This window comes from Bos indicus, chromosome 10, assembly GCF_029378745.1.
Source record: "Bos indicus isolate NIAB-ARS_2022 breed Sahiwal x Tharparkar chromosome 10, NIAB-ARS_B.indTharparkar_mat_pri_1.0, whole genome shotgun sequence".
Taxonomy (NCBI): Eukaryota; Metazoa; Chordata; class Mammalia; order Artiodactyla; family Bovidae; genus Bos; species Bos indicus.
In genome coordinates this window covers 44,269,687-44,290,741 of record NC_091769.1, presented here as the reverse complement: position 1 = coordinate 44,290,741, position 21,055 = coordinate 44,269,687, and the positions used below count along the sequence as shown (strand labels likewise).

The 21,055-nt window shown below is 38.1% G+C and overlaps 1 protein-coding gene across 1 annotated transcript in view; it reads right to left on the bottom strand.

The window, feature by feature from the left end:
- FRMD6 (FERM domain containing 6) overlaps window positions 1–17,623 on the bottom strand; it is a 107,604-nt gene extending 89,981 nt beyond the window's left edge. The window contains exon 1 of the mRNA XM_019968667.2: window positions 17,549–17,623. The gene's annotated coding sequence lies outside the window, so the exon portion shown is untranslated. The remainder of the gene's footprint in view (window positions 1–17,548) is intronic.
- Window positions 17,624–21,055: the final 3,432 nt, after the last annotated feature.

Genomic DNA, 21,055 nt, shown 5'->3' with positions numbered 1-21,055 from the left:
GAAGGAAATGGCAACCCACTCCAGTTTCTTGCCTGGAGAATCCCAGGGACGGGGGAGCCTGGTGGGCTGCCATCTATGGGGTCGCACAGAGTCGGACATGACTGAAGCGACTTAGCAGCAGCAGCAACAGCAGCAAGCTTTGGTGGGTGATAGTTACATATATTTATGTAAGAAACACAGTTACATAGAAAATGAAGAGATGTGAACTGCTATAATTTACATCCCTATACAAAGTATTTTCCAAACACCAAAAGAGTACCTTAAGAATTAAGCTCAGTTCAGTATGTTAGAAGAAAATAATTTAGTTCTTTTTCATCTTTTACACGTAATTCAAGAGAATTTGGAACTTACAGTATGTTTTAATGCTGAAATATAAATTCTAGTCAAAGGAAGAAGCCAGTAAATTGACATATTAGCTTTTAAAGAATACTTTCTCCAAATTAAATTCTGTTCATCATTCTGACTGAAGGTCATAATAAAGAAATTAAGCTCTTTTTTCTCTTTGGTAATTACTAAAGTTCATTGGAAAAGCAAAACTATTCATTTTAAAGCAAATTTGCTTTAAAAGTTCTACTCGAAGGTCTTAAATGCCCCTTTGCATGCATGCTAAGTCACTTTTCCAACTCTTTTCGACCCTATTGACTGTAGCCCACCAAGCTTTTCTCTCCATGGGATTCTCCAGGCAAGAATACAGGAGTGGGCTGCGATGCCCTTCTCCAGAGGATCTTCCCAACACAGGGATCAAAACTGAGTCTCCTGTAATCCATCCATTGCAGGTGGATTCCTTACCACTGAGCCAGCAGGGAAGCCCAAATGTCCCTTTAGCTAACATATATTACTTTGAAAGAAAAAAGAATCATGCATGGAAACAAACAGTACAAGGATGTAGTCCTGGTTTTCACTGACAAAAGCTCAAAGTGCACTCCTTATTATTCTCAGCGAGTATATAACTTATGTTCTGTAAAATAAAACACCAAAAGAGATTTTAATTCTCAAGGGAAGTCAGGACAATTGATTAACAGTCATTTAATCCAGCTGTCTCATTATTATGTACTAGGAGTCCCTAACCAGGAATAGAAAGAATTATGGTTGACCTCTGAACAACATAAGTTTGAACTGCATAGGTCTACTTATAGGTGAATTTTTTTCCCACTAATTAATACTACAGTACTACAGTATTTTCTAGTAGTCATGTATAGATGTGAGAGATGGACCATAAGGAAGGCTGAGTGCCAAAGAATTGATTCTTTTGAACTGTAGTGTTGGAGAAGACTCTTGAGAGTCCCTTGGACTGCAAAGAGATCAAACCTGTCAGTCCTAAAGGAAATCAATCTTGAATATTCATTGGAAGGACTGATGCTGAAGCTCCAATACTTTGACCACCTGATGCGATGAACCGACTCATTAGAAAAGACCCTGATGCTGGGAAAGATTGAAGGCAGGAGAAGAAGGGGACAACAGAGGACAAGATGGTTGGATGACATCATCAACTCAATGGACATGAGTTTGAGCAAGCTCCGAGAGATGGTAAAGGACAGGGAAGCCTGGTGTGCTGCAGTCCATGGGGTCACAAAGAGTTGGACACAACTGAATGACTGAACAACAGGATCCACTGTTGGTTCCAGTGGCAGACATGGAGAAACCACAAATATGGACAACTGAGGGCATATGTATATATTTGGAGGGCCAACTATAAGTTTTACATTGATTTTTTACTGCATGGAGGGTGGGTACCCCTACACCCTACCCCACCCCTTGTTGGTCAAGGGTCAGCTGTATTTTGTAGAGGCAGCACAGCACTGGAATTAATATTATGTACCAATCTAACTCAGAAAGATTTACCTTCACCCAATTTACAGATACAAAATTGAAACAAAAACTTAAATTCATTAAATTCTGTTCTCTTGGCCATCAAGTTTTGAGACACTATTTTAAAATAGTTTAACTTGATTATCCTGGGACAAAGTTTGGTTTTAATACAGTATATAAAAGTTTACAGGAGACATATTTGAAGAGTTACTTTCTTTCTGTTCCAGTATGGTTTTAGTTTCACCACAAACACCACATTCTGGTTCCTTGAGGGCTTGAATACTTGAATACTCCAGACAAAAGTTTCCATGAGACTGGGGTGGGGGGCGGTGCGGGGGCTCACGGGCCAGGCCATTCACTCTTTGGGAGAGGCTGTTCTAAGGGGTGCAGGGGAGACCTGAGCTACACGAGGTAGGCCAGCCAGCCAGCATGGAGAACTGCCCTGAGGTTTTCTAGTTGAAAGGCTCAGTGACAGAGACAGTGCTGGCTTGAGATACTGCTGCCCACTAAAACAGGGTGAGGAATTAAGTGTGAAAAGAACACTGCTGCCTTATGCATGGGCTTCACATCCTAGAGAAAGATTGAGGGACAGGCAGAGGGCCCTTGAACAAAAAACATGTCTAGCAGAAAGAACAAGATAAGCAGGGAGACTCCTGATAGTATAAAACCTGATGTATGTCACTCATATGTTTATGCAATGGGCCTTTAAGGTCCTAGAGCAGTTTTTCAGCCCAGATTCCTTGATTACTCTACAAAAAGCTAAAAGAAAATATTCCTAACCCTTAGAGATGGGAGGCAACACTCTCCACTCCCTACTAGGGGAGACAGATGAGAAAGGAATTACTCTGAGTTATGCCTCAGGCACACTCCGATGAGTTTTATCTTGGGTGGCATCACTTTCAAACAGAAATTATAACAGTACAGATGTCACTGAAATTCTCTTCTGTATGTAGTAATGCCATCTTACTGATTTGTGCCTGAAACACATGAAACATACTGAACTAGAATGCGGAAACAAACACAGACTTACAGCCTGGTCAATGCTGGTCTTCTTGACGGAAATTCCATTTATGAAGAAGATTTATGAAATCTGTCTGGTCTGTTTTAATTTGGTTACCTTGAGTAGATTGTAGGCATAACAAACATGCTCTTAAGCTTGATTTTAGTTGCTTAAAAAGTAATGATGGTGGGAAGATTAGGGAGAATGGCATTGAAACATGTATAATATCATGTATGAAACGAGTTGCCAGTCCAGGTTCGATGCACAATACTGGATGCTTGGGGCTAGTGCACTGGGACGACCCAGAGGGATGGTATGGGGAGGGAGGAGGGAGGAGGGTTCAGGATGGGGAACACATGTATACCTGTGGCGGATTCATTTTGATATTTGGCAAAACTAATACAATTTGTAAAGTTTAAAAATAAAATAAAATTTAAAAAAAAAGTAATGATGGACAAAGGTGCAAATAAGATGTAGTTGCTCTGGAATTTCACAGGAAATTCACTGAGGCTAAAGGACTTTGTTGAAGGTTTCCAAGAGACACCCTACCCATCTGCAGTGGCTGGGATTTTGGTTATAACACAAGGTTACATTAACTGGTACGATAAAAAGGAAAAAGTATTTGTGAATACCCACATTAGAGTCCTGTTTCCCTTTCACCTGATCCTAGTTTAGAAACAAAACCTACATTCACTGTTGTTTAGCTTGGCTGTGGAACTTCAATGCCAAAAAAAAAATCTTAAGAAGTTCTACAGGCAAAGCAATGGTTCCATTTTTCTTTTTCAAGGGTGTCTTAATGTATCATTTTATTAGCCTAAACAGAATTCTTAGGCTCGAGTTCTTTGAAGAAGGAACACTGGTAGTTAGACTGGAGTTGGAATTAGGAATCACAGATTTTAGATTGTTCCCAAAGGACCTCAGACTCTGAAGTTAAGTTTTGACAGGCCAGGAGAATAAGGTGCTGGTTGGTAGGTAGCACTCTTAACTAGATCTGGCCTTGAAGGTAAGACCCTCTGGGGTTGGGGGAGATTAGGCAGGCTTTCTTAAACTTGCTTTCTGTTAAAAACTTTTAATAAAGTATTTGTGATTCATTTATCATTAAGCCAAATATTCTATGTGATTTCTTGAGCAGAAAAACAGAATCAGCAAATTAATGACTTCCTCTTCTGCCAGTAGTTCTATATTGGATAATATTTTTGTCACTTTAACTCCAATTTCTTAAAGGATAATGGGGATATATACCTACTACGTGATAATTTCATAGACATACAGACAATATACAAATGAATGTAAAATATTTTATTATCATCACTTTTTTTGGTAGCATTTTCACTATCTGAAATTATTTGTAAATATGTCCACTTGTTCGTCAACTGTCTCTCTGTTTAGAATGTAAGCTTCATGTGAGCACAGATCTAGCCTCTCTGACTGTCATGGCCCCAGCATCTAGGACAGAGTCTGGTACATATTTGTTGAATGAATGAATCCCATAAACTATGTGTAAGAAGGGTGTGTGTGTGTGTGTGTGTATACACAGCTGCCTTGAGAGTAGGGTAGAGAAAAGAGAGTAGGCACTGAGATGAGAATTGGAGAGGATTAATATTTTTTGAGATATCTCAGATAATGATGAGAAAAGATCAATCCCTTAAGAAGACTTCTGGTTGATTTGAATGAAGCTTCATACATCAGCCAGTTCACTTAATGTTTATATTGGATCATCAATATTTTATCTCTACTGATATTCCTTAATGTGTATTATATTTCTGTGTGAGCCTGCCCCCTGCCTTTTGAAATACTAAGAAGAATGTTAGAAAGATTTTGCTAGAGTGGTTGATCAGTTATTGGATTCCTTGCTAGCAAAAACGTTCTGATGAGATACCCTTAGGAGCAGAGTGGTTTGAGTTAAGCAAGGGGAACCGAAGTGGCCTTGCTTCTGTTTGCTCAGTCCCCTCAACTCCGTGTAAGCTTCACTGGCCCTTGTGTCATCTGCTCCATCTCTAAATACTGGAAACTGCTCTGTCTACCACATCCTACCCTCCACCTCTTCCACCAGAGCTGTTGTTTAACCTTGAGACTTTCAGTCACTGCAACCCCCTGCCCCCAGTTCTTTCAGTTTGTTAGCTGTTTTTGGCTTCCCTTCTTTCCCTTTGAGCTTAATGCCTGGGCTCACAATTTTGAATATATGCTCCCTCTAGTTTCATTGTCCCATATCTCCTTGATCTTTTAATGCAGTCTTAACAATCCCCAAATTCAGGTCAACTTAATCATCCATTTTGCTTTAAAGTCACTGAGGAAGATTAAAGAAAATCAAATAAATGAGTCTATTAGTCACATCGCCGAGACAACGGTTGCCTCACTGGAGCGCTCACAAATACTTGGTCAACTTTTTACTCACTCCTGGTAGCTCCCTTTTCCTTTCACCATGATAACCATTTAGATTTTTATGGTTCTCAAGACCCTCATCCCACTCTGAAACACTGCCGCTTCTCAATGGTCAATCTAGACTGACTCCTGGCTGATCACCAGTCTAAAAGGTTTATAAGTATTACCTTGTTGAATCCTCATGACAGCCCTTTGATGGAGATACTGTCATTATCCCTGGTTTATGATGCCCAAGATCTCAAAGGAAACAAGTGGTTATGTCTGTATCTGAACTCAGGAAATCTGAATTCAAGTTCACGGTTTCTCTCTAAACTGTCTTGCTGCTGGTACAGAGTTGATCAGGCATTTTCTCACTTGGGGTTTAATCCCCTCCACCTTCAAGCTTCCATGTATCTTCCTCTTGGGCCATTTGTTCCTGACTCTTCTCAGTCAATCTCCTCCTACCAAAACTGTATCCCAAGTCCCGCCCCCCCCACTGCTTGAGGGCCTTATCCATCATGCATTTGTTTATTCATTTAGCAAATTATTATTAAGTACCTATTCTGGGCTAGGTGTTGGGGACACAGAGGTAAACGAGACCTAATCTCCCACCTTGGAGTTAAATTTTAATTATCCATTCTCCCTATTAAATATCCGAAATTGTATCCTCTCTTAGACCCTTCTTCCCACTTACAGAATGTTGAAGTTGCTGTTTATTTCATACTACATTCAACACCACCCTTTACAAGGCAGCAGGTATGTGTTGGATAGGTGAATGAACAATTCCAGGTAAGATCATCAAGATTTGGAAGTTTGTTCTTAGTCTTCTTTCTGAAAAGTGGCTCATTTGAGATGAGTCTCTAGCTCTTAACACTTTTCTGTCTGAGAAGAACTGGGAAGGTTCTGAAAACCAACCTCTTTCATTATTGACTGACTAGTTGCACTTCAGTGAAAGAAGTGCATTCTCACCAAGTTACCTCACACTGGTACCTCTATAAGAAAAGGTACAAGTGCCAGCTTTGTATTCTGTGACTGTGGAAAGAAAGAAACAAGGCCTTATTACAGGAATTTCAGCATTTTTAAAAGGAGAGATATTTTTAAGATTGAGGAGGGCATGGCAACCCACTCCAGTATTCTTGCCTGGAGAATCCCATGGACAGAGGAACCAGGTGGACTACAGTCCATGGGGTTGTCAAGAGTCAGACATGACTGAAGCGACTTAGCATGCACACACATTCGTGAGATCATGCAATTTTCAAACCCCTATTTTGCCACTTATTATCAGAAGGTGATTTTGCCCCTAAAAGAATATTTGGCAGTGTCTGGAGACATGTTTAGTTGTCATAATGTGATGGTAGTGACTGAGTTGGGTAATGCTACTGGTATCTGGTGGATAGAGGCTAGAAATGCTGCTAAACATTCTACAGTGCAGGGCACCTCATGAAAAAGAATTATTGCCCCTAGTTGAGAACTGCTGATCTAAAGGGTGACCTTGACTGGAACATTTAGGTGCTCTGTGAGTTGGGTTGAAGGGAGGCTACCATCCAAGGATGCTAGCTGATCCTGCTGAACGTCTGTTGAAAAGAACCGCTAGAGATGAGGGATCATTTGGGACCTATTTGGGCTCAGTTTCTCCATTTACTCTTCTAACGTTACCTGGATCTCTTTCTCAGCCCCAAGACTTGATACACATTTTATGCTGTCCTGTATCACTTCTTTGAGTATACAGTGACTTTGAAGAGGAAAAGAAAATAGGATAAACTTTCATCTGTTGAAAGCATTGTTTGTATTAGCATAATTTCTATGTCTGGCAATAACATTTCTAAGGTGGTAGAACACATCCTCTTTGTCAGCAGAGGTATAGCAAGATTTATTAAATTAAATAAAAACCTGACACTGCAGTGTTCACTTTTTTAGTAAAGTATTTAATTTTCAAAGAGCAAGGTAGGTATCAGTAAACATTGAGAAGTACCCAAGATATGTGCCCACTCATACAGATGGAAACCCAGATTTGAGAGAAGAAAGGCTGGGGACAAAATCCACAGTCCTGTTTCCAATGGATAGATCTGTTTTTAAATAATTATAAAGAATTATATGAATTTATAAAGAATTATATGTCATTTAACAAGAAGGTGTCAATAGGGCAGTGGTTGATAGCACCCCTTCCACCCTAACAGCTTAAGTCTGCCTGGGTTTTTATAAACTGAACAAAGTTTATAAGTTTAATAAACTTAATAAACTGAACAAAGAATGACAAAGCTCTCAGGTAAGCTGCTACTTACTCCACATTCTATTGGCAGCTTGGCTTTTCCTTTCCAAGTTTCCAGTTACTTCATCTGAGCCATAAACACAGCATAAAGGAGAGAGCTGGACAGTTCAGGGTCCATGTGGGGAACTGGTGGCTGTCCTGAAATCACCTTTGCCTTTAGTCCCCCTGGTTTTGTTTATCATTGCTAGAGCTGAGCAGTAAAATGCAGCATGCGACAGGAGTCTACTGTCAGCTGTGGCTAGCAGGGTGACTGTCAGCCCTCCAGGAGGAATTCGAAAAATGCAGAACCACCCACAGCTGGAGGCTCCCCATCTGAATGGGGTGGTAGGGACTGAATTACTGTTCCCACTGATGTTGAAGATGAGGATAAGGCACCATGCTATCCTATCTCACTCCAAACCCATGGAAAGAATTTGGCAAACGTTCCATTTCTTAAATCAAAGATTTCTCTGTTACTCTTGGCAACTTGGAGAATTAAACATCCTTGAGTTTCAGGAAAAGCCAGGCATTAAAACTTTTTAAAGAGATTTGGGGAAAGATAAGTTAAACTGGAATGATTTTTTTAAAATGGTTTTAGATGGATTTATGGATTACATTCATGAAGATATAAAGATATCAACTCATCTTGTGAATTTAATCTTTATCCTGTTTTTGAGATTTCCCCATTATCTATAATTCCTATTTCAAACTAAAATCCTTATAGCTTTGTGACTTATGCTAATTAACAGGGAAGAAAAAAAGCCCAAACACGTTTTCCTTGTTCTGCATTCCCTCAAAACTTGTTTTTAGGTACAGGGCACTGCAAGTTTGTGTGGTTGGGCACAATACTGCTGCTAATTGTACTGTTCTGGCTGATTACATGCCTTTTGCTTGATGTCAGAGTTTTCCCCCAGCAACTATTTCCAGCCAGTGGTATCACTCTTATGTATTGCTTTTAAGAAAGAAAAAAAATGGCAAAAATGTGTTTCTAAAATAAAGGAATGACACATATATTTGACATTATTCATCTACATTTACTCTAAAACATCAGTTATAGAGTTTTTAAAGGATTTTGATTTAATGGCTGTTAATTCAAATGTTTATTCGTTCCCTTTAAAAGGAGACATATTCATAAGAATTTCCCTTTAATAGGAGACAAATTCATAAGAATTTCCTGTCAGTTATTTTAAAGAAAAACATTTATTTTTAAATGTAAAATACAATTGCTGTTTACTTAAAATGTTTATGAATGTGAGGTAATAGTTCAGAATGAACCTGGCCATTTCTTCCCTATGGTCGTCTCCTCTTTTTGTTCCCAGTGCTCTTGGAGAATGGGGTCTCTCCTCTTCCCCCGCAGGTCATCCCTCTCATTATGCCAAATCAGTACAGAGAGACAACCGTTCCGGGATCCATGGGACATGAGCACTGTGCCTTATCATAATGAGAGATCTTCCAGAGGTCACATTCCACATCTGGCCTTTTCCCTTTAGATTTTATCTTCAAATTGGACCTTATGTATAATAAATGGCATTTGAAAAGCATTTTGCAGCATTTAAACCACAGTTATTATCTCATGGGCCTCATAAAAACAGGACACGGGCTTCCTGAACCATCATTTTCAACCCAAGTTGGCATTTCACATGGCCACTTCTGTAGAGTTGCATAGAATGGGTCAATAGCAAGCAACCAGACAGTCAACTTTAGGCAAATTTGATGACTAAAGCAATTTATTTAGTTGTAGAGAGGAACAGAACTCTAGAGTCGGAGAGACCAGGAGCAGTCAGGTGATGATCCTTGCCTGCCTTCCTCACTTATTCTGCAGACGTGACAAAAATAGGTCAGAGTGAAGGGGTACATGCTTAGTCACTTCAGTTGTATCTGACTTTCTGCATCCCCATGGACCATGAAGAATACAGCAGTGGGTTGCCATTTCTTTCTCCAAAGTGAAGGGGTAGGAACATACCAAATAAACACTTTTATTGTGTTCTTTAAAATAAAAAAGTTGTTTCCTAGATAAAGGATATTTGGAAAAAACCAGTTGTAGCTGCTTCATTGAGTGATTACTAGGTCAGATGCTCTCTGAAGTGCTTTGCAAGTTTCGTTTTTCGTTTAATTCTTATGCCTCCCACAAACCCTGAAGGAGATAGCATTTTTTTTTCTTTTTGTAATGACTTTAAAAAGACAAGGTAATTGAGTCATGGAGAAGTCCCTTTGCTAAGATCTTTTCTCCCCAGGTTTGAGATATGATTGACATATAACATTGTGAAAGTTGAGGGTGTAGAGGGTGATGATTTGGTAGACATATATACTGTGAAATGACTACCACAATAAGACTAGTTAGCACATCTATCAGTGTCCAAGTTCTAAAGCTACAGTTCACTCCCGAACAATCTGATTACAGAAAATATTTCTTAACTAAATGTATTGATTTGTGATAGATTTTACTTAAATATTAAAGGAAATGAGAGCATTTTAAAGTATTTTCTAAATATACTTGCTTCAAAATTGAAAAACCAAGAGCCTTTACATATATGCTAATAATTTTGTTTGCCAATACCCAGGCTCATGTAATTCAGAATGGCTCTGGGTCTACACACTGGGCCATGCCAGACTCTGCTCAGTACTCGAAAAGACCTGAAGCTTCATACCAAGCACTGCTCAGGAGTCTCTGGGAGAAGAAGAATTGGAAAACAGAATTTTAGAGCTGGAAGGAAACTTATAGACAGTTTAGTCTCACCTTCTCATTGTATAAAGTGAGAGTACTGAAGCTCAGAGAGAATACACGACTTTACCAGGTTATACACTGCTAACCAGTCGCAGAGTCAGGATTCGAGCCCAGGCTTTCTGTCTGCATTGTTTCAGTTACAATAAGCAGCCTCCAAATCCTCATGAGAGAGAATTTTCCATTTCCTTTTCCAGTGTTTTAGGAAATATCAAAAGCTAATATCCATGTATTTAAATAAATTTATCTAATTTATTTTTGCCTCAATTATATACACTGGTAAATGAAAATGTGTTTGGATTTCCCAAGAGTACTTGAATTTCATGAGTTTTACATTTCCTACAAAGGGGCCAGGTTCAGCAATTTAATTTTCATGGGCTAAGCGCTCTGATTAAAGCCTTTATCTTGACAAATAATTGGTTTTGAGAATAGAGGCTAGAGATAATTTGGAGACATGATGAGCATTCATTCATTTACTCAAACAGACTTGTACTGCATGCCTATTTGTTTTAGGCACTGCTCTAGATACAAGTCAAACAAATATATATGACATACTTCTTCCCCTTTAGGAATCATTTTCCCCCTTTCTTTCCTATTAGCAAAGGATCTGATATAATTTTGCTGCACTTAAATTAGATTGATGCTTCCCAAGGTGTATTAAAGGTACCACATCTGGTATGCTGCTGCTAAGTCGCTTCAGTCATGTTCGACTCTGTGCGACCCCACAGATGGCAGCCCACCAGACTTCCCTGTCCCTGGGATTCTCCAGGCAAGAACACTGGAGTGGGTTGCCATTCCCTTCTCCAATGCATGAAAGTGAAAAGTGAAAGTGAAGTCGCTCAGCCATGTCCGACTCTTAGCAACCCCATGGACTGCAGCCTACTAGGCTCCCCTTTCCATGGATTTTCCAGGCAAGAGTACTGGAGTGGGGTGCCATTGCCTTCTGGTATGATACATGATTTTAAATGGTAACAGACAAGCATTTAAAAAGGCAGCTATGAGGCCATCTCAGTGTATTTTAGAAAAATGAAAACAGCTCACAAACCTATATTTAATGGATATGATGTCTTAGAACATGGCTAATTATGTTGGTGATCTACTTTCTGCAGACCATATGCACCACAGCATGATACTCAGGCCTGTTCTGTAAGCCTTCTGCCAGAATATTTAGAAAGTTATGATGATATGGGGTTTTGAGAGTATAGATGGTATGGGTTAATAGCATGGATTCTGCAGGTAATGAATTTTTGTGTTCTTCACTTTGTTCTTTTAAAAGATATATCAAAACATCAACTCTGAAGGTTGACAGTCATTTAGTATGTGAAGTATAATATATAACTTTATTATGCTAATCACTCAGAGTGGCCATTCTCTTTAAAGAACTAATTTTTAGGTACCCATGTTAGAAATTGATTAGAGTTATTACATTGTTTGCTTTAAAATGTTGTACTTGCACAATATAATATTACTTTTTATTATAATTTTATAGTTACCTTCTAATTATGACAAGTAATTATTCATTTTTTTAAACTTAATTCAGATATGCAACTGTGTATTACAGAGAATAGTTCTTAACAGCTAAATGTACAGACTTGTGAAAAAATTTACTTAAAATTTTAAAGGAAATGAGAGCATTTTAAAATTGCTTTCTAAATATACTTCTTGTAAAATTGAAAAACCAAAAGCCTTTGCTTATATGCCAACGATTTTGTTTGCATATGAGTACCTGGGCTCATGTAATTCAAAATGGCTCTAGGTCTACACACTGGACCATGCCAGACTTTGCCTACTCAGTACTGGAAAAGACCTGAAGCTTCATACCAGCCACTGCTCAGGAGCACTGCAATAGGCTTTCTCCTGTGTTAAAATCACCTCACACACCAACATCACTGCCAAGTACTGGGCTGTTAAGTACGGGGCAATGTGCAAAGGTTATCACAGTCCAGAGGAAGCTAGCATCTCAGCTAGCTGATACTACATATGATTTTTTAAAAAGAGAGTGAGAGAGAGGAGGAGGGAAACAATAGCAGACTTTTAGGCCCAGTCTCTAGAGAGTTTGATTTTAGTAGATCTGCACTGACAAACCTGCATTAAGAAGAAAAAAAAAAAACAATTTATCATAAAAAAATTCAAACTAACAAAAATTATAAAAACTCTCTATATTCCATTACTTAGACTGAACAGTTATTAATATTTTGCCATATTTGCTTCCTCTATTTTTTTTATTTTTATTTTTTGGCCATGCCTTATGGCTTGCAGGATCTTTGTTCCTGATCAGAGAAGGCAATGGCACCCCATTCCGGTACTCTTGCCTGGAAAATCCCATGGACAGAGGAGCCTGGTAGGCTGCAGTCCATGGGGTCGCTAAGAGTCAGGCACGACTGAGTGACTTCACTTTCACTTTTCACTTTTGTGCATTGGAGAAGGAAATGGCAACCCACTCCAGTGTTCTTGCCTGGAGAATCCCAGTGACGGCAGAGCCTGGTGGGCTGCCGTCTATGGGGTTGCACAGAATCGGACACGACTGAAGCGACTTAGCAGCAGCAGCAGCAGGGATTGAAACTGCACCCTTGGCAGTGAAACCATGGAGTCTTAACCACTGGACTGCCAGGGAATTCCCTGGGTTATTTTAAAGTAAATCCTAAACATCATGATATTCCACACTAAACTACTAAGCATATGTCCTTAGAGCACCAGATACCATTATCATGCTTAACATGATAATTATAATTCCTTAGCCTTCAAACTTTCCACTTATCCCCCAAATATTTTCTTATACTTGGTTTGTTAGAATCCAGATCCAAACAAGTCCCATGCACTGCATATAGTTATTATATAAATTAGTTTTTGTTTATTTGCTTTTTAGTTTTGTTTTTTAATGAAGAATTTCCTTTTCACATGAAACCACCATTAACCAGTGCCTCAAACAGGCTGGCTCTGGGCTTTCAGAAGATAATTCGGATTTAGAAAGGATCATAGATACCATTCCTCTTTCAGTATCTTCCTATGCTCTATATGTTTACCAATCTGGGTCCTTCCTGGAGATATTAGGCAGAAGGTAGGTGAAATGAAGAGTGGTCTGGATATGTGAACTTTGGATAAGACAACGAAATATACCCCTGAAGCAATAGCAAATTTTCCATGTTATCTTTACCCCAAATGTTTTACATCTTGTTCCTGTGATTAAATGTTTGTCTTTTCAAGCAGCTCAGAAAATCCCCATATGGTATCCCCCTTTTGAAGGCTGATAATGCACATTTAATACATTGAAGTCTCTTTAGTGTTGTACAAATTCCACTCAGTGTTTCCCAAATGTCTTTGATTATGGAGTTGGGTTTTCCCACCACCCCAGATCACCTATTAATATGTTTTGGAACCTAGTTTGGGAAGTGGTATTGATCTGTGCTACTATTATTAGTATTTTTATTGGGTACATCAATAAACATTTGTTCTGGCAAAGCACCTTGTAACTGCGTTTGCTAGTTTTTCCTCTCACTCTGAGATCCTGTGGCATACACTGGTATTTTTATTACCATTCAAAGATAAGAGCTATTAAGTACACATCGATAATATGAGCTAAGTAACAAGTTGCTGTCGGGCAGGATTGAATTTAAAGCCCTAAAATTTGAAGACTTTAATTGGCAAAAATCTAAATAATCCCCAAATACTAGAGCTGTATTGGCTGTTAGAGAAAAGGTAATTTCACAGAATATTGCTCATATTCACATCTCTCATTCTCCCTCTGCATATCCCCAACCTAAGCATAATCGACCCCTAACCTGATGCTCAAAGGAACAGAAGGACTAAAGGAGGCAGTGCCATTTCCCTTGAAACTAGGCATCCTAAAGATGAGTTATCACTTTTCCTTTCATGATGACCATATAAACGTTCATGGAAAAAGATGGTGTATGAGACACATACATCAGTTATTCCTAAAGACAGAGATTAAGGAGACCTCTCTGTAGAATCTGTAAATGTGATTCTTTGAGACATCTCCTCCAAGTAATCTCTTCTAAATGCTCCACCCATTTCTCCACTGCTCTGACCACCACCATGCAGGGATGCCAGGTGGTGGTGGGTGGTGATGACATCAGCAAAGATTCTGCTCATCCAAGGGAAGCAGAACTGTTACTCAAAAAAATGTACTAGTTTAATTCAGGAACCTCTCAGTTTCTGGGTGGTAAAAATGTCTCTGGATTTTCTCTGCATTATCTGGGCAAGTACTCAGAATGAACAATCTTTTCTTAGCTGGGAGAAAATAAAATAAGCAGGAATACCATACCTCCCCATCCTTCCTAAAGCTTCGAGTTTGATTCCTAGTCCCCAGGGTTTGAACTCTGTATATGTCATAAGCATCAAAGCATGGAAATAACAGAACCCTTGTACCACAAACCGATCGTTGGTTGTATAATTTAGACCATTATAAATCTTGTTACATTCTCTCAGTAGTTAACATTTACATGAACTTTTTGCTCTTTGTTCCTTAAAATTTTCCTTTCCTGTTTATTTCTTGTCAGTTGGTGTAGTGAAAGAAAATCAGTTCAGAACTAATGACCTGGGCTTAAAACCTAACTTCACTCACTGTGCAACCTTATGCAATTGACCTAATCTCTCTGTGCTTTCACTTCTTGACCATGAAATGGTGATTTATAAAATACATCAAAGATTATGAGAATTTCCTGATGTGAAAAATATGAAAAGGCTTATCCCATATTCAGTACATGGGCAATTGACAAATGTTGGGTTCTCTACTTTATTCTCTTTGCTTCTGCTTGCATTATTTATCACCTAATTCCATCATTATGGGAACAAAATCAATAAATGACTTCCCTGAATTTTTTTTTTTATTGTTTTCTTTGAAATAATACCATGGGGTATGAAAGGCTCAGCCTAAAGGGATCTGTTTCAATTTTCTGGAACAGAGGAGGAGTTGTATAGGAGAAGAAGCTGGCCTCTTGGGCGGGGAGAAGACAATCAGCGCAAAGCCTCTACCTTTGCTCACATCAAGAGCTAGAGGGGTGTGTGTGCGTGTGTGTGTGTGTGTGCACACACACACACACACACACCCACACACTTCTTCTAACTGTTTGACCAAAACAAGAAATAGCAAATAAGCATTCCATTTCTTCTTAAATGGACACCAAAGGTCCTGTTAGTTGATAAGTGATGTCTGGTCATTTTAGGATGCTTATGATCCTACTGAATGGATATAACTTAAAAGACAGACAATAGTAAATGTTGCCAAGGATGTGGAGAAACTGGAACCCTCTTTCACTGCTAGTGGAAATGCAAATTTTATTTTTTGCTTTGAAAAATCTTTTGGCAGTTTCTTAAGAAGTTAAACCTACCATCTCAATCAGCAATTTTGCTGTTAGGAATCTACCCAAGAGAAATGAAAACATATATTTACACAAAGACATATATGTAAATGTCCACAGCAGCATTATTTGTAGTAGCAAAAGACTGGAAACAATTCAAATGTCTATCAGGTGTGCTTGGACAATGGAATACTCTTTAGCAAAAAAAAAAAAAAGAAAGAAAAAAGAAAACTACTACTACTGATGTATGATAAAAACAAGGATGAAACTCAAAGACATTATACTAAATGAAAGATGCAAAAGACATATTTGATGACTTCATGTATATGTCTAGAAAAGGCAAATCTATAGAGACAGAAGGCATATTGGTGACCACCTGGTGTTAGGGGTAGGAATGAGGAATAACTGAAAACAAGCATAAGAGATCTTCTGGGGAGTTGGAAATGTTCTCAAACTGGATTGTGGTAATGATTATACAACCCTATGACTTTATTTTAAAAAGTCATTAAATTGTACATTTAAAATAGATTTTGATATGTCAATTAAACTTCAATAAAGCTGTTTAAAAATAAGCAGCTTATTATTATATGCAATTCATGTGGTGATCTCCTTATCAAAAGTAGCATTCAGAGGTTGTGGAGAATATGATAATCAGGGTGTTTTCCTGGAATAGGCATGCATCTGTCTTTCAGCTCAAATATTCATTATGCTCTGACTCTAATGGTAAACAACTCCAATGCACCAACTTTCCAGCTGGGTAAGGCATGGAGCTATGAGGGGAGGAGGGAAGCAGGACTGGGTGATGTCAGCCACAGAAGAGAGGACACAGAGGGAAGAGGAGCAGACTGGAGCTACTTCTGCTCATTGACATCAGAAACAGAGGTGGCAGCACACATCTGCATGGACTGATCATTTTCAAACCAATATGCCCATCCATCCACTTCCTGTCTTGGCCAGCAGTCTCTCAGAGCAGCCACCCTCTCCCAATCCTGCTTTTTCTCATTTCCAATTTCCTTTGGGCTATGCTTCTCCATCTATTTGTCCCTCAGTCATCTGTGCACCAGCGTGTCCTATCTGTCTAGACTTTCTGAAGTATCTTAACACCTGTAGGTAACAGTTCAAACCAAGGAAAACTGTATCTTTCAATCATCACTTTTCAGTTACTTATAAAGGTTCTTTCCAGGTCTCATTCATAGACATACACCCAAAAACTAAGATCATTAATTTGAAATTACATTATTGAAAATGAATGTAGGTGAGAATCTCAAAGAACAGTCAAGTTTGACTAGTTCAGGGCTTGATAATTTAATAATTCTTCCTTTTACTTCATCTAGTCCTAGTATTTCACAGGGAAATTATCACGAGAGAGGGAGCAATGTTATGGAGATGAATGTGACACATAATCACATAATCTTGATGGTTGTAATTCTACAAGCATATAAAAAATAACCAGAAAATGTGTGAATTTCACACAGAAAATTACGGTAATTTGGCATATAGTACTCATTGAAAGTGGAAGCCTATTTAAATCTACTGAAAACTGAAAATGCCTTCCCAAATCTATCTGCCAATTGAATATTTTGGATTTTGAATTACATGGTTTTTTCTATAAGAAGCATAGAGCACTCTATAAATAATAGCTAATAATTATTGAGTTATTGTGATATTCCAGGCATATTATTTAATCTTCATAATGACCCTATGAGATAGGAACAATAACTACCCCAATTTTACAAACAACAGAAGTAAGATATAAAGAGGTTTTCTGCTCAAAGTGACCACTGATAAGTAATAAACCAAGGATTTAAGTTCAGGTCTTTCCAACTCCAAGCCAGTGTCCTCAGTCACTGTGCCACACATCTAAATAGACCTCATGATAATATCTCATAAAAATATCATCCTCATTTTTACAAATGGAGGAGCCACAAGGGGACAAGGACATATGACTCACCCAAGAATATGCATCAAGTCAGTTCTTCATAGATTTCTGTCTTTGAGGCTTGTGGGCCTCCTCTTCAGTGTTTTATAAATTGTTCATGAGGTTATAAGACTCTCTTGAACAGGACTCTCTTCTTTTAGAGGGTACTCACCTGACTTTCAGTTATAGGTTCTCCAGACAGCCAGAATGTTTCAGGCTCTTCATTTGCTGGAAATCACTGGAGTGGCTGAAAATAAAAGGACCATTTGTGTTCAGGCTACCAGGTCACTAGAGCTAATTAAGTAGCAACTTTGTTTGGTTTACAGTCAATGCAAAGATTTTGGCATCTGTTCCACTGAGGAAAAGACAGGAGATTATGGATCAAGAACATTCTCACATGGTGATCTATGCACATATTTTAAGTAATTAAAACTATTCATTTGGCTAAAGAGAAATCATTATATACAAAATTCCTTTAAAACATTCCTTCGGTATGTTTTAAAATTGTTTATCTTCTTAATCTGACATCAGGCAAGAGTAGCAGAGAAGCCTGACAAATCCTGAGAACAGAGTGAAATAATTTGCAGAGGAATATGTTTTAAAACTTTTCATTCTGAAGATGTGACTGCTGGTATGTTCAATGCAGAGAACCCCAGTTCTGAGCCTGATGTTGATAAGTAAAAAAACATTCACACAGCCCAAAATCTTTCCCATTTTCCCTCCACACTTCTCTAATCATGAGTTCAAATAATATTGCCAAATAATTTTTATTTTCCTTTGATGAGAGTAATATCAAAACTCATCTGTTTTGCAAATGAATGCAAAATAAAATAATTTTTTTCCAGCTCTTATTATATAACCAAGAACAGTTTCCATTTATTAACAGCCTACTATACAGAAGGCACTGTAATTGACATTTCACATTATTTCTAATCTGGACAACTTGGCAAGTTAGGTCTTCTTAATTCTATTTATAGCAAAAAAAAAAAAAAAAAAGACAAAACTAGGACCAAGAAAGATTAAAAGATTCTGTCTGACTCAAAATTCACGTGCTTCCCATCATGCTCACTCACTCTTCATCAAGCTTTGGAGTACCACTAAGGATAAGATGATTCTGGGGGCTGTTTGAACAACGATTTGTAAGTTGCCTATTTAATGCCTAATGAATATAGGAAAGGACAATATTCCAAAGTAAGGCATGGACCTTGCTCTCCAGGCGTTCACAGTTTAGTGAAGACAAAAAGAGAAGAGAATGAAGTTCTAAGAAGAATGATTTAGAAAGTGCTAGAGGAATTCAGAGAGGGGCCCAGTTATGAGCTGATGAGAGGGGAGTACCCTCCTTAAATGAAGTGAGGCCTCGGTGAATCTGATAGAAGACACAGTTTAGATGAGCAGAGAAGAGAGGGAAGACCATTCCTGGGACAAGGAGTGAGCATGCCGAGTCCCAGAACAGCAAGGACACCAGCCTGGTTGGTGTGATGGAATTTGTGCTAGGGAGGAAAAGGATTCTAACACTACAGTGATTTATCCTATAGCAGCTTGTTATAAAACTGAAGAAGTTACATTCTAGTCTGGGTCAAGGGAATAGTTATCCAAGGTATGGCTTCCTGTCATAAGTAGAAATATGTCTATTTTTTGCCCCCATTCAGAAAAAAAAAATAAGGGGAATCCCAGAAGGGTCATGGGACAAATATAGGTTTAGAAGTCAGAATTTCTGGGTTCTGTTTTCATTTTCAGTCATTTCTTCTCTGAAATGCAACAGTAGAAATTACTGAACCTCTTCTGAATCAGTTTCTGCTAAATGGGAAAAAAGTGTATCACCACTTCTCTCCACACACAAGCAAATTTATCCCATTCTAAGTATGCAGATTGTTGGAGACAGGAGATTTTTCCCATTACTGATTGTAGTAATGAAGTACCCCTAGACTGCCCTGCTTCACTGCTGCATCCCTATACCTATTTTACAGCTCATACTATGCTGGAGATAGGGTGGGCAGTAAATAATGTAGTTTTTAAATTATGGCAATGTTGACATCTTTTAGTGTAACAGGAAGACATAGCATTAACTGTCTTTATAGTCTTCAAGCACAGTTTCTAGATACAATATAATATTGTCATTACGATTTTCCTGCTACCTGGACAACTTGAAAACTTTCTAATGTGTTTAATTATACCGTTTTTAATCTGTGCAAGATTAGGGTGAACAATTCTGTAAGTGAGTTTTGACAAAGTAAGTTAGCCTTCCAGACAAATTTTCCCAAGCCCCCTTGGCTCTAATCTGGACTTAAAAAATTCATTTTACTAACTTGTTGAGGATAAAATATTTCGTGCTAATGTTTAGCTATCACAGTGCTGCAGTTTAGAAGGGCAAGGGAAAAACATCCCTCTGGGCTCTTGGGCTGGATAGAAGGAGCCTTGGACTCTGCTTGCACTCACTGGCTAAGCAGTGCTGAGCAGAGACTGTTTTAAAAACACAGAGCTCTTTATCTTTTTGCCATTTATTTTTCTAAATGTCTTATGGACATCTACTAACAACATATGAGACACAAAATTTTAAGTATATTTGTGTATGATATAATATAAATCAATGTAAATAGAAATCTATTATATTTAAATTATTAATGACATTATCCAAGATGCTCCTATTCTTATTTTTTCTGCACTTCATCAAATATTCTCAGAGAAATGTTAATATGGCTCACTATGATTATATATATATTTCTTTTCCCTATGTTTCTTCTGATTTTTGCTTTATGTAATTTTGTTTCTTTGTTGTTAGGTGTCTAATGGTTTATGATGTCTATCTTGTTTGTGAATCGTACTTTTTATCATTAAAAAGTTCATCTTTGTTTTATTTGAAAACTAAAAAATTATAAATAAACAAAAGAATAAAAATGAATTATTTTGAAATTTTTGAAATTTTGAAATTTTTTGAGAAATTAATCTCAAAAAATAAATAAATTAAAAGACAGAGCAATGGGAGAGAGAGAGGGAGAGAGAGATATCATCAAGGGATAATATACCCATCCACACCCTACAGATCCATCTTGCTTTTAGCAGGACAATACTATTAAAAGCCGGAAATGAGAGTCTAATTTACTTGTTTATGTATCATTCAGAGTCTCCCAGACCATTGAGATTTTATTTGAATCTGTGAATAGTTTGTCCTTATGGTGTTCCCAATAAGGGCTACATTCTCTAAATTGGGGATAAATCAAAGTAAGTTTCAAAGGAAATTCTTTGAATCTATTTCTGGAGCCACTAAACCAGAGTTCATGTCGTATTAATGATCGACAATACTTTCTTGCTTTCATTCACTTGTTCATTTATTCAACATTTTTTGACTATTGAGTACTATAGTGAACACAGCCCCATACTCTGATTGTTTCTAGTCCAGTGGAGGAGACAGATAACAAACAGTGTGGAGTCCGGTGATGTGATCAGGAACTAGGTGCTAATGGTGATTGGTGGAGAGCAGCAGTGCTCAGGAAAACTTCCTGGAAACTATGATAGCTGGGAAAACTGTGAAGGATAACGAGGAGTGGTCCAAGCGGAGAAGATATAAAGAAGCGTTCTAACTGGAGAAACAACATGTCCAGAGGCATGAGAAAACATGCATGATCTTCACAAAAATATGAAAGACAGCCAGAACCAGAAGAGATGTGAGGGATTTGCAGAA